The sequence below is a fragment of the Anopheles merus genome, chromosome 3R (genome assembly GCF_017562075.2).
Source record: "Anopheles merus strain MAF chromosome 3R, AmerM5.1, whole genome shotgun sequence".
In the NCBI taxonomy this organism is placed as follows: domain Eukaryota; kingdom Metazoa; phylum Arthropoda; class Insecta; order Diptera; family Culicidae; genus Anopheles; species Anopheles merus.
In genome coordinates, this window is record NC_054084.1 from 18,076,223 (window position 1) to 18,088,441 (window position 12,219).

The window sequence follows — 12,219 nt, forward strand, 5'->3', positions numbered from 1 at the left end:
GTCTTTTTGCGAAAAAGAGCAAACGTGAGCGTGAGTGACGGGAGGCGCTTAAGTGTTTAGGACACAATTTTCCCACCCAAAAACCGCCTTTTCCTCCGACACCGACGGCTTGATAGCGATGATGAGTCTCTCTTCATCTCTCTTTCTCTGTTGGTTTTAATTCAGCATTATCTCGATCAGGTAAGGTGTCGATTGTGGGCAGAGTAGGCAGAAAAGGGCACAACATTTCCACAGGATTTGGCCTCTCGTTCCGACACCGAAAATCTCATTATAATTGAGCGCAAATCCCATGTCAAGTCGAGTTTTCCACAATCGAAGCCCATCCATTACGCGTTCTACTACCCATCCACCGACCAACGGGAAATGATCGGTTTTTCTTCCATTATCAAATGGTACCATCGCCTATAAAAGCCATCCTCATCCATTCCAGGCTCTATTCCACTGCCATTAGTAATTTTCCCAAACGATTTTCCCATCCCCTGGATTGTCTGACTGTGTGTATGTGTGAGTCTCTGTGTGTCTGTGGATTTCCAATTACGGCCGGAAAAGTCAACCATTTTCCCAGTTTTCGGTAACCATCTTCACTCGCATTGCGGAAAGCGACCGTGGGCCCGAAACCGAAGCGACTCGGCACACGCTTTGCGCGCCGTCGACCAAGTCAACCATTGCAGCAATTCAGGCGCTTTTGCATGGTGAATCGTGCGGGGGATCAGGCGGGTGGTGGTGCCGTTTCATCATGCGCAGGACACGGCCACTGCCAACCGCCACCCAATGCGGCTGCTGCGGCATAATGGAAATTCAATTATATTTCCAACATTTTCATTCATTTCGGTTTGCGTTATCTGTCTGTTGGCAGGATTTTCAATTAAACCGTGCTGAAACCGTTTTCTCACCCATGCTTTGCTGCGTTCGTTCATTGCGCTCGGGTGGAGGAGTTTCGTCTGCGTGTTTGGTTCGTTGGTGGAATTATTTTCCATCAGCCTCTGGTCGGAGGGTTGGTGGTAGATGCGCGCTTTGTGCCGCTTTCTGCTCGGCACAATGAAATGGTTTCATCTTCATGGGAGAACGGGTGTGCGCATCAGTGCTGGTGCTGGTAGCGGTGACACCGTGGTCGGATTATGTATTGAAGGGTGCCGGTAATCGGTTTCACACACACACACACATACTCACAGTACTCTGATTGCGGTGGTATTTTCGTAGAATGGTGCTTTGTTTAGGTGGTGCGATTTATTTAAAATGCTTGCTATTAATGGGTGTTAGCGATCGAATTAAACTGAGTAATCATTTATGTACATAGAATTAGGTATGTTTTAAAATTAATATAAATGATCGTAATTCTTTCATGCACTCATGAGCCTTTGAAACAATTCTGGGAGCTACTTAGCTAATATTCTTTACGCTCTTTTTAGTTATGTTTGTTGAGAATTCGTAAGGCTTTTGATTTCACAAATAACTAATGTTGCGTGCAAAAGTACAAGAACTCATAAAATCGGCTCAAAGTCTTTATAAAAAAGAAATGTTGAAATTAAATATGGCGAAACTTTACTGTCAAAATTTATCTTCTTGTTTTGGCTCAATTAAGGTCTGTGACCCGTTGTCGGTTAAGGCCTGAGACTGTACCCACTTGTGGGGTTTGTGGCATTCAATGACTTTTGGATAACCCCCCCCATAGCAGAATAGTTGATCCTACGTATGGCGGCACGGTTCATTTGGGGTTTGAGCCCATGACAGGCATGTTGTTAAATCGTAGGAGTTGACGACTGTACCATGAGACCGGCCTCATTGGGTCTTGAACGTGTCGTTGGGTCTTGTTTAAATCTCTATTTTGCTTTTATGTTTGATATGTTTATGTAGATGCAAAATCAACGAAAGTATTTTGACCAAATAAGCCTCTGAACTAAAGATAAGTGAAAGAAAATGCGGCTATTGTCTATCTATTGATAGATGTCATCTTGTAGTGTCTTCCTTGAGTGCTAACATTTTTGTTGATAATCTTTTGGTAGATCTCAGTTTATCTTAGGTTATCAGTTTATCAGAGTCAGTATCTCAGTTTAGTAAAAACTGGCGATTAAAAATTTATGCTGAAGATCCTAACCCCAGGTACATCGAACAGATGAAGAGATAAAGAAACTTATGGGCCAAATGCATAGCTATGACTTCACGAAACACGGAAAAACAATGCATCATCATTGTTTCGATAGCTCTTATTTCGATGAGTTCTTTATTGCTACTAAATTATTTCGTAGGATTCAATCTTTAATCTCTAAAGTTCATCTCTACACAGCCGAAGTTCATTTCAGCATAGCCGAAGTTCATTTTTCCACAGCCGAAGCTCATCTCTCCACAGTTCATTTTCGATCCTAGCAAATCTCCAAATTCCCGTTAAACAGTTTTCCCCAAGATTACGCGTAACAATCATCAAAAATGTTAGAAATTCATATCTAGAATACACTGTGTGTGCAGCATGCTCAAAATTGTTTGTCATATATCATCAGACAAATCATAATTGACCGCTCATATTTTTTTTACTTCAATCGAAACGATTTAGATATTTTCTATATCTTCTTATCTTGCGCATCAATTGTGGTCTGTGATCTAAGTCGTAAATACGCACTAAAAGGGGTTGAAAAACGTCCTAAGCATTAAGGAAGCTCACTTCATTACAAATGTGAATGTATCTTGAGAATATTGTTAGGTTGGACGCTTGAAAGCTGTGAACATCATAGAAGGCTTGGACACCAGCATTGACAGGGGGATCTAAAGGACTAAAGCTTTGATCAAGCATCGAATATCTAAGGCACCAATAAACCAATAGGTTCTTTATTGGGATTGATTCAAAAGAATGAATTAAAGAGTTTGATCTCTCGATTATTTGCTTCCGTTGTATTCGTTAAACTCTACTTCCAAACAACTTCTGCACCTTGCTGCTCTTGGCCGATCTCCCTTTCAACACCTTGTCAAGCTTAATGTGCTTGTAATTATTTATTTCCGTCCGTTCTACCAAAGCAGTTGTTGTGCAGCTCACACACTGAGGCTCATTGTTTAGTACGGTTCGGGCTTCCCCGTAACCGTCATTTATTTTGAAACGCCAAAATCATCACTATTACACTCTATTAAATCCGTGTCGTGTGTGTGTCCCTGCCGTGTTTGCAGGGTGCGCTACGGTTCGGGGTCGACCCTGCATGTGCTGATGTGCTTTTCCCCTTCTCGAAGAGGGTTCCACGCAGTCAAAAGGGACCACCTGAAATCTCGATCCACTTCACCTCCCGCTGTGGTGCGGCTCGAGGGTCTCTGCCGCTTACCGCAATTCATCAGGACACTTCAACGACAATTGCTCATTCAGACTGCTGGGTTTCCCTAGATTTATTTGTTTGGTTTGACTTTTCGATTGCACGGTCGAAGGGAGAGACTGTCGTTAAAAGGATATACATTTTGCAGTCCAATAAACACTCTTCTACGCGACGGATATCTGTTACAGATTGTACCAGGATGGATTGAAAATAGGGCAAGCTGGAAGGGTCGATCCGTGGGCGATAAGCGCACATTGGATAATCCTTTGCCCAGTTGACGTTTTGTGCTGGTTACGCGTGTCGCTGGAACGTGCCGGAGCGATCCGAGCACAGCGATGGATGTCAGCGAGGCAAATTACATCGATAATCCGATCTGGAAACAGTGAGCGATGGTGGGCTGGTTTCACTGACAACGCCTCGCGGAGCTGTCAAAACGCGACAACAAAACGGTTGAGTGACGTGAGAAAACGGCTCCGTTTGGGTGAACCGACTGGCCTGTAGATAGCACTACAAATCATCCTATTATAATGGCCATCGGGGCTACTCATCGCGTTTTGCAGCTTGTTTGTTGTAGAGTTTATGGACGAAGGAAGGAAGGTTTGGTTCGCAAACATTGCGTCTATAAATTTAGCCTGGAGCGCATTGCAATCGGTACAAACACGCAACGATCAACAAGCTGGTTCAAACCTGCCGTCAGGATGACCGTCAGCAAAGCCATAAATCTTGCGATGGCTTGTTGAGGCAGTTTCGATGCACCTTGCTCTTGACCGCGAGATGCAATAAAGCAATTTTTGGAGAAAACAAAAAAAAACGCCTGCAAAACAAACCGACAAGCCGAGACCGAGACCTTCGCGGATATAACTATCCCGAGCCGAGCGAATAGGGAAGCGTTGAACAAATATTGAACAAACTAGCCAACATTGCTACTACACTTGACCCCTCGCCGGATCCTGGTGCGCTTGTCGAGTTGATTAGCTGACCGTCTGGACGGGGAAAAGGCCGCAACGATCCGGTGCTATCGGTTGGTAGATCTACAAAACATGAGCGCGATCATCAACGGTTGCGGTGCGCTGGGCACTTTAGGCACGAGCCACAAGCAACTCCCAAAACTGGACAGCGGTCGGTGTGACATAAATTTCGAGTTTATTGAATTGTTCTTAATTCGGTTTCTTCTCGGAACAGCAAGGACACGGTGTCGGCGTTTCTTTGGGTTTTTTCACTCTCTCTATGTTTATCTTATCGTAGCCGGGAAATCAGTTTTCAACGCCTTCGGTTTCGGGCCGAGGTACGGGATTGTTTCATTTGTCTTCAAAAAATCTTCATTTGTACGGTAGAAATGCAGCTCTGGAAATATCTTTTTTGTCTTTAGTAGAAACCATTCCGAGATGACTTTTACTTTTAGGATTATGGCAGGTGAGATTAGACATTGATGCAGAACCGTTTTGCTTTTTTCGTCTTGAAATACGTTACTTTAAATTTGAGAAATAATAGAAGACATTTCTTAAATAAAAAGATCAGCCTTTGTTGGGTTAAAACTTCTAAAAGACTCGCAGTGTGTATTAACGAACAATCTAGTTTAGAGAAATTAGTTAACAAATCAACTAACATCATAAAACCATTATGGTCTCTTTCTAGCACTATTTCTCAATATTTTTGTTTTTGCAGATGGAACTACGTAAAGTAGTCCTTAGATCGCACATACTCGATGTTATTAAACTGTGTTTGATCATAAATGATGCCTAGAATAATTGGAGAAGAGCGAAATCGAGAATATTATTTGAATTTGTTGTTGAAAAATAAACAAGTTGACTTGTAGCTCATAGCATACACAACTTTTTTTTAATATTTACATTATTACGGCTTGGGGTTTGTTTTGAAAGCCACAACGCTCAGTTTAGTATAATGAATAAAGATGTAAGTCATTCAATGAAAGATAACACTCTTCAAATAGTAAACATCCGTGCAAACCGTTTACATCAAAGAAAACAATGCTGTAGAATGAATAGAGAGTCATTTGGTAATACCAAATTTTCATAACCATTTTGCTGTTGTAAACTTCTTCTTCTTTGGCACAACAACCGATGTCGGTCAAGGCCTGCCAGTACCCACTAATAAAGTGAGCTTGGCTTTCAGTGACTTTTTGTTACCATAGCAGGATAGTCAAAGTCCTACGTATGGGGGCACGGTCTATTCGGGACTTGAACCCGTGACGGGCATGTTGTTACGTCGTACGAGTTGACGACTGCACCACCAGACCGGCCCAACTAGTTATAAACTAGTTATCGGTTTTTATGAAGTCTGAAATTATTCTTATAATCTTGAAATAATCTGAAATGTATTCTTAATTGAATACTGTCAAATCTACTCCGATCTTGTAAAATATGAAACTGTCGTTGTCAAGTTTCAAATCGTCCGTCTCGTTATTTCCTAGGGCTTGATTGTTTTGAATCCATAAAGCTACAAAGGAAGTGTTTGTGTGTTGTGTAAAAAAATGTAATCTAGTAAATTAACATTATTTTATCATTAGTTTTTAAGTTACTTGGAATAATTTAAAATAACCCATACTTGCGCGTATACATTATACAAGTAGGAAATCGATACATATATTATAAAAAATAAAAAATAAGCCAGAAATTGATTTATGTAACTTATAATAGTTTATGTAGCAATACGACGTAATACTGATTTTATTTATGATAAGTAGTAAGTTAAGTATTATACAACCTTAGATGCCATTTCTTAAGCTTGAGTGTGTGAATATATTTGTTTTGCATATTTCCCATTCAATAATAAACACTCTTCATTGATTTATCAATTTCCTTTCCAAGTTTCAATTTGGTTGGGCCATTATTGTATCTGTGTCAAATCAAATCAAATAAATTAACCATTTTCTTTCTTATTCCTTTTCTGTTATAAACTTCTCATGGTAATATCATCTCTAGTTTCCTATCACGAACATGACATGTCAGTTTCGCTATCATAATATGTGTATACAAAAATGTAACTCTTCACTTTCACAACAACAATCAGGACCATATCCACACACATAACGATGTCAACAAACCGCACAAGAAACGGGGGAAATCAAATCAGTGCATAAAAATAAACGCATATGTTCATCCAATTATCTTGTAATATATTATCGTTGGTGAGTGTGATTATTGCTTTCCACTGTGCTGCTCATGCTGCTGCCTCAAGCTGGCCTTGCCAACCTTTTTCCACACCACAATTGTAACCATCAAACCGATGATATGATGTTGTGAACAAGGAAGAGGAATCATTTCCAAACATTTGCTAACAACCCCCGTGATCTCGCCTGCATCCGAAGTTGTGTCGTAAACAATTCAGCAATGCTATGTGCACCGCAACAGCTATCCACATTAATTGTTTGCGGTGCAAAAAACCACGGTGCCTGTGCATCCCTGTTGGACCCTAGCGCATCGTTCGAAAGCCACCATTAATAAAGTCATCGTTTAATCCATCGTTTTGTACCGGTGCGACTGTGTGCGACTGCTCGTCCCAATACCCATACTGCTCGATTGCCTTTTCGTTCCCTGTTTATTTGAACCACCAGGACAATGCGTTTGGGTTAGCTGGGTCCACCACAGAAACAGGCACCTCGTAGCATGGCCAAAAGAGATTTAGCCGTATCGTTGTCAGCTCTCATAAATTATTAGGAAGTTTGGCTTGGCACAGAGGCACAGAACTCGTCAAGGGGCAAAGGGACCATAGTAATACTGAGTGCAAAACAAAATGTGGAAAGAACATTAGACCTACGATCCGCTGAATAATATAAACATTTATATTTAACTGCCCCATGCGGCTTGCCTTTCCTTCGGTGTGGAATGCTTTCCCTTTCAGGAAAGTGCCGTTCCCTCCAGTCGTGGCTGGAGTGAAGTTGTGTTTTGGTTTGACTTTTTGCACATAATCGAAAGCGATCAAGCGTACCGGGGCCGGGTGCGGCACCGAAAAGGCGATCCTTTCTGGGACGACCTGCTGTGGGGAAGTTTATTATTTTCAGATTTGACATAGTGTGAACAGGAAAGATTAATGGGCAATTGAGGCCACAGCAGTCGGTTTTGTGCTGCAGCATTAAGGGATGCGTTAAGAGGGAATCCCCCAGCACGGGTGGACAAACAAATACACAGAAACCGCTCAATCTGTTCCAGAGTTGGTTAAAGGATCGCTGTTCTTGGTGCGTGCGTGAAGACTCTCCGTTTGGTTGGTGTTTGCGTTGTGGTGAATTATGAGCGTACCACTGTGGAATGTTTGATGGATGGATGGTCCAGTCTGGGACACCGTTCCGTTTTTTTACGAACTCGATGCATTAAGCAGGACATGGGGGTGACTTTTTTGCATAAATTCTACTTCCTACCTATCGCTCCGGGTATCGCAGAAGCTTGCCACACGGATGGTCATAGATGGTCGAATGAATATTGATGATCCCGTTGTGAGCAGAAGCAGAAGTGGGTCCATCTGGTGTAAGGGCTCAATTAGGAACCACTGACACAGTGGAAGGGAAACATATAACACCAGCACGGCGAAACATAAATCCATCATGTGAATTATGCACATCGCTCGCTTATCTCGATTCTCTGAGCCCAAACAGAGTGAACGGACGAAATATTTTCCAACTGATATACAGTGCCGGCAGCAGGAAAAAGGTGAGCATCGAAAATGGCAAATTCCACACCTTCTGATTCGTCGGCAGGTTGTTGGGTGGGTAGGAGTTGTTGAATATTTTATATTTCCTATTTGCTAATTCTAGCGTTCGCCGGTGGGACTGACGATAATGAAGTGAGATATCACCGGAATGGTAAAATGAATAATCTTTTTTGATGGATTAATTTAAATGTTATTTAATGAAGAGATTAGCTGGAGTTGAGCAGCATGGAGCAGCATGAGGTCGTAACGAAAATGACATTTTGATTTCTTTTCAGGGGAAATCCTGATGAAATATCAGGCAACCTTTCAAGGTGAGTTTATTGTAATATGTGTTAGTATAATAAATCAATTAATATAAGTTTATCAATAAGTGACGCAATTTCAAACAAAAGAAGACATGGTCGCTGGTGCTATCGTATTCTTGATATTGTGACTTTGAGGCTGAACATACTCAATACTCACAAGTAAATTCAACAATTTTGAAAAACATATGATTTTCAAAGCCTTCTACAGAAATCTAAGGACTTTATCATTTGTAAAACAGTAATGATAGGAAAGATTGATTTATTAAGTAAAGTCAACATCCGTCTTGAAATAAGAAAAAAGAATACTAAAAAATGATTAGTGTAAAAATAAAAGCTTCCCAAAACTCGTTTGAAGTAGGGTAAAATCAATCGATTTTCCATTCCACATCAATCCACAGATCCAATGCTTCTAATGCTTATCCATCATTGAATTCTTTCCGTCACACAACATTTAAATCACTTGATTCCCGCCCGACCGTGCTACTGGCAGACAGACAACCTCAAACCACAAACGCTTCTGTCTGGCATCGTTTGACTGGGATGGACCGCACAACCGAACTTTGATCACAACCAAGCAAGATGATCCTCAAAAGCAGTGAGCACAACCATACATTCAAACCAAAACCCACCAGACGACCGTTTCAACGTAATTGTCAGTCAGAGCCGGTTGTTTGCCTGCCTGCGAGCAATCAAATTCGTCCCCTCGGCCCGTACAGAACGGAAAGAATGCAAGGCGTCCCATCATTTGGCTGCTCCAAATCATAACCGGACCGGCAATATTATAGCATTAAAAACAAACGAACCCTTCGGGGCGTTTGTGGAGGAGGTTTTGGGCATTAGGCAACAATTTCCACCGACACTACCCGTGCGAGTGGACGCAGGGCGAAACGCAAAATTAAAAGCAAACCTCCGAGTGCAACTCTACCACACCGACCGCTTAACGGAAGCCTATCAAAATGTGTGCCACAGCCAAGTCTCGTCTTTGGTACCTCGCGGGCATAGTGCGGGGGACGATAATTAGCATATAAATGAACAAGCAAGCGGTCGCTTTTCGGTGCGTTTTCGGTTCCGACTTCGCTAGAACAGATCGCATTATGTTGCTGCGCGATGCTTACAAGTTCGGTGCGTGCACGCGGATGCAATCGTTGCAGCGCTTCAGCGTTGGTTTGCATTTCGACTGTAATTTTATTCATTAGCATCCCGTAGCTGTCCTGGCTGCACACCTTCCGAACGACCCAGTGGTTGGTGAGTTTTTTTGCTGTTTGCTGCTGTCTTTGGTCACCGGCGCTGGAAACTCTAACTACTTTTTGATTAAGTACAAAACCAAACACGCACGCACTGCGCGACCGAGGCAGTGTGCCTGCTGGATTAGGAAGGATTCTAGTGGGCGACGGAACTGCCAGCCCCGCGGCGAAATGCGTCTCGAGCAAAGTTTAATTCGTGCCGCCTGCGAATGATTGAAGCAATTTTACTGGTTTAAAATTAGACATTTTTTTCACTGCCCTGCAAGTTTTGCTCTTTTTGTTTGGGTCCCTCATGTGTGCGCACTGCATTCCTTTGGGTGCTACATTACGGCCGGGCAGGAGTACGAGTCGTAGTGCAGCATCTTTAATTTAAATCCCAGCAAAACGGCGGTTAAATTAAATCGCTTGTTTCTAAAACCTCGCTTAATGACACCGTTTGTGCGCTGCGATTATGATTCGTCAGAATCGTTTAGCATGATTTTGTTATGGAATCGGTCCAAAAAGGACCGGTTTTTAATGGCGCGGAGCATGATTAACTTCTGCAGGCGGTTTTTTACAGTCATGACTAATGACGGAGGATTGTTTGCTTAAGCTGCAATTGCATGGTGATAAACAACTTATTGGCTAATTGTAGATATGAAAAAAAAAAAAAACGATTGCATAACATAGATAAATAAAAAAAAAACAAGATTGAAATTTACTAAATCATTAATCCTTTTAATAATCTTCATTAATAGTGTAATAAATTATGCATTGTAAATTTCCAGACAGTTAACAGTTGTGTCTAGTCACTCACGTTTTTAAATTGGCTTACATAGAGACCAAAACAATTTATAATCTAAAAGTGAATTTGGAAAAATCTCTGTACACATTTAATAGGGTTTTGTAGCGTAGTTGTTTTTTTAAGTTATAATATCACATATTTATAGCCAAAGATTGCTTTATCCATTAGGAAACTCATCAATGCATCAACAATAAGATCAGCTCTGGGCCAGATGTCACTAAACATAAAACAAATTCTACTCACTAGAGTTATTGTTATGACTCGCGATGTATCATTCTTTTGATAATAATAATTGAACGTTTAGTAATCAGTTACAGCGCATTGCTCTATAACTATACAACCTTCGATAGATCCAATTGTTAAATGGCATATACTGCCAAAACATATGTGAATTTCAATTCTTCACACTTTTTAGACACAATTTGTTCTTCAATTATAGCAAATACAAAGTCATGGTCAAGCTTTTTTGCTGAAGGATGATATTTGGTGACACTTATTAGTCACCTACTGCAATTCAATGATGGACCTGAATAAGAAACAACGATAGTAAATACTTAATCATCAATTGAAAGATATCTTCTATTTATTGTTCGTAAAAGAAATCACTTTAGGTAAATGCATCTAATAAGACTGACCTGAATACTGATAATAATCAAAACATATTGGAAATGGGTAAAATTCAATAAAATAATTTCATTGGCTGCCCTTTCCATTCAAAATAAGGCAGCAAAACGGCTATAATTACGCCTGAAGCTATACAAACCACACGTCAAACTTGTTGCCGGGCGTGCTCAACCCGTTTGAAAAAGCTCCGTTGAAAGCTTTCATGCAAGCGACCGTTCCCAGCATAGCCACTTTGGACCACCACGACGGCAAACAGCAGCAACGGCCGCAACAACTTTGTCATGCCGTTGCTTAAATGTTTCCTCTTTCTTTTCACGCAGCTGGTCGTTGGTTAAGTGCGCGCTTTAGCTCGCTCATTTCAACTGGTCTACTATTTTACCTTTTCCCTTTTTCCAGCACTTTTCAAGCAGAACATTAGCAGCGCTACAGTGACATGAGCTTCAGCGAGGAAATAAAACAACACCTTCCCATTTGAGCAACAATACAAAGGTTACCGGGCACGATTAATGCGAGCGAATTAGTTTGTTTCCCCCTACTGCTCAAGCAGATGAGCAAGAGGTCTCACTTTAGCCATAATGCGTCCTGGATCGACTTCAGTGTTCGTCTTCAGTGCGGGACACAGGGTACGCCAAGGGATGGAGAGGATGCAGAAGATCACTCAACATCGGCGGAAGGCTCATTTTTGAGGTACATTAGGATAATTGCTATGTTGTGGCATTGCTGCTGCCGCCTGCACGTTTGATTCGGTGCCAGCAGCCAGCAGACAGAATTGCGAGGCTCCGTGCCTGTGCGGTTGCCTTTCTTCGCACGCGTTGTCCAAATCCGACCCCCCAACCTCACACTCGCACACTCCGTTTGCCATCAGTTTCGGAGGGATTCCTCGAGGGCGCGTTTCGTCAATCAATCAGCGATGTTGCAGGTTGCTGCCTGATTCGGTCATTTGTTTTCTCGCTGGGGCCAGTTCCGTTGATCGGGTTTTTTTTTCGCCGTAGCCTCCGGAAAAGCGAAGCGGAATCCTTCCATCGTCCTAGCATGTTACAGTTTCCTGAAACGTTTGGCAATTTGTTTGGCTATCGCCGTGTCGAATTTGGAGCAACTTCCGTTCCGATGCGCTCGGAGGACGTTAGAGGCTAAAATGAAATATGAAAAAGAATGGTTGCGGTATTTTTCCAGCCGGTAGAAAATCGGAAATGGATGGATATTTATGAATTCCCGCCTTTTGCCACGGATGGCAGCAGGTGAAAAGATTTGAAGCGTGTAGCTTTGGGAGTTTTTTGAACTTTTAGTTCTTGTATTGCATTGAAGTG